Source organism: Mandrillus leucophaeus, unplaced genomic scaffold (assembly GCF_000951045.1).
Source record: "Mandrillus leucophaeus isolate KB7577 unplaced genomic scaffold, Mleu.le_1.0 Scaffold190, whole genome shotgun sequence".
Taxonomy (NCBI): Eukaryota; Metazoa; Chordata; class Mammalia; order Primates; family Cercopithecidae; genus Mandrillus; species Mandrillus leucophaeus.
In genome coordinates this window covers 2,110,968-2,113,390 of record NW_012101921.1, presented here as the reverse complement: position 1 = coordinate 2,113,390, position 2,423 = coordinate 2,110,968, and the positions used below count along the sequence as shown (strand labels likewise).

At 46.2% G+C, this 2,423-nt stretch overlaps 1 protein-coding gene across 1 annotated transcript in view; it reads right to left on the bottom strand.

Annotated features, from left to right (window-relative positions):
* The window catches only part of MTA3 (metastasis associated 1 family, member 3), a 217,310-nt gene extending 216,985 nt beyond the window's left edge, over window positions 1–325 (bottom strand). The window contains exon 1 of the mRNA XM_011978218.1: window positions 212–325. The gene's annotated coding sequence lies outside the window, so the exon portion shown is untranslated. The remainder of the gene's footprint in view (window positions 1–211) is intronic.
* Window positions 326–2,423: the final 2,098 nt, after the last annotated feature.

Below are 2,423 nucleotides of genomic sequence, written 5' to 3'. Positions count from 1 at the left end.
GAGAGTGGGAGGGAGGGTGGGGGGGCCTCGCTGGAAGTGGAGGGCCCTGGAGCCAGGGTCCTGGCCGAAGCAGAGGCCTGCGCTCAAATGCGGACCAGGGGCAGTTAGAGAATTAGAGTGGGGGCTGGGGCTCAGCCTCTCCCCAGCACCTCTTGCCCCACCCAGTGTACCCCGTCACCTGTCCACCCCGAGACAGGTCCTCCTTTCCTACCTCTGTCCCTGGGGAACCCCCCTGGGGCTGACCTGGTAGGCGAGCGCCAATCTCAATGCAAACTCTTGGACGCAAATAAGTACAGGCAGCAGGGTGCCTTCCTCGTGGTGAGATCCAAGGGGCCGGCCTGGAGCCTGCAGGCTCTAGGGCCAGGAAGACCCTGGGTGCTTCCCGCCTCGCCAGAGACCCAGCTGGGGACAGAGGTTGAAAAACTGCCTTCTAGGCTACCCTAACTGCGTCATCGTTCACCCCAAAACTGGGCTGAGCAGAACCAACTCTCCAACACCCAGATGGAGGCCCTGGCTCTAGACAGGCCCTATATATGCAGGGCCTGTTCTGCTGGGACCTTTAGGAGTGGGGGGCTTCCTTTGTCCATGGGGGAACAGGGCCCTACAGTTCACAATCACCACCCCCAAAAAAAGGAGATTCTGTTCAATCAGCTTGATATGGATGGACACTTAGCTGGTTATGTGCCTAAAGCTTCTAAATGATTATTGTCCCAAGCCAATTCTCTAAACAACCTCTGTTTTCACGGCCTTCCTACTCTCACAGAAACAAAACAAAAAAAAAAACAACAACGTTGAATCTTAGCTGGCTATCCCCCAAACGAACACAAATAACTTTCTTTAGAGAAGCCAGTCCATTCCAAAGTACTCCCAGACATTGGTGCATAATAAACACGAAGAGGATTTCTTGGTGTGGTGGCTTGTTTGGAATGTCTGGTGATACACAGCTGTGTGCTGTCGACTCTGGGTTTGACGTCTGTGCGGGGCTAAGTGGTGCCCCCAGAAAAGAAGGTTGTGTTTCGGTTGTTTGGTGATAACATTTGTGATGGTCCCTTATCACAGAGTATTGAGATGAAAAAAAAGTTATGCGTAGCTGAGGCAAAATATAAAAATAAAAAAGAAAGCACCATTGAATTACATTGACTCTATGACCTGTTTCCTCATCTATAAAATGGGAACGCGAATTCCCCCTTCACAGGTGTGGTAAGGATCAGTTGTGATGATATCTGAAAGTGCTTTTTAAACCAGGGAACACAGAGCACCATGCAAATAACAGGTGTCTCTTGCTTTCTTTTTAACCCCAGAAAACCACAGATTCCCAAGGGTTCTCTGCTGTGTGTCAGATTCTGAGCCATGTGTCAAATTCTGACCCAGAGAAGGAAGCAAAAGTGTTCTGTTCTGCACATTGCATAGCTGTCATTCAACATTTACCAGAGATCCCACCAAAAACATTCTGACAAAACTGACATCACTCGATTTCTGAGCTGACACATAAATAGGTTGAATAATTCACCTGGAATCACACAGTAAACTGGCAGCAATATTGGGATTATAAATCAGCCCTTTTCTCTGGCCTAGAATGTTCTGAACCACAGTCTTTCTCCAAGTGCAAAGACCATCTAGAAACCATAAAGTGCATAGAAGTGGATCACAAGCTTTAGGGTGTTTTCCCGTTAATTTTTCATAAGCAATTTCTCCTCCTTCAAAATCTTGTCCTGTTTTTGTTAATTCATTGTGTGCCTGTCTCATTTCCCCAGCTTAGTGCTCTTGCCAGGTGTTTCTGATGACTGTGCTAACCACAATAAATGGTGAAAGATGCCAAGAAAACTCCCTACGTCCCCTTAGGAACAGCCTTATCCAGCAGCACCCCATGAAAGACCTCAAAGACTTGAAGGGGACTAGCAGGAGGTAATGATGGTGGCAGTACTTGGAACTATTTTTTACTCTAGATTCTCTATGTTAGTCTCTTCCATCTCCAGCTCCTAGACCAATGTCCTCTACATTTCTGAGCTGACATAGTAGATGCTCAGTATCTGAAGAATAAATACCAACGAATCATGGACTCAGAGAATCAGAAGAGCTGAATATAGGACTTTGCCTATGAAACTTTTCTATGTCCTAATTCCAGAGAGGTTCACACATAAAGGAGCTCAGCAAATGTTTGTAGATTGAAAGAAACGTTTCAAGCAAAGAAGGGTGGAAAGCCTGCACCTTTAAAAAAGCAAAGGCATGTCTCCCTTCTTAGCTACATGGTTTAGACCACCAACTTGTCATCAACCAGCCCTAACATCACTCCTAGTTTGGGAGTTTAACTATAAAGACCTTGAGCAAGTTACTTAACCCCTTTGAGCCTCAAGAGGGATTACAAAATATTACTACTGGTTGATACCTACCTCAAAGGCTTATGGTAAAAAAAAAAAAAAAAA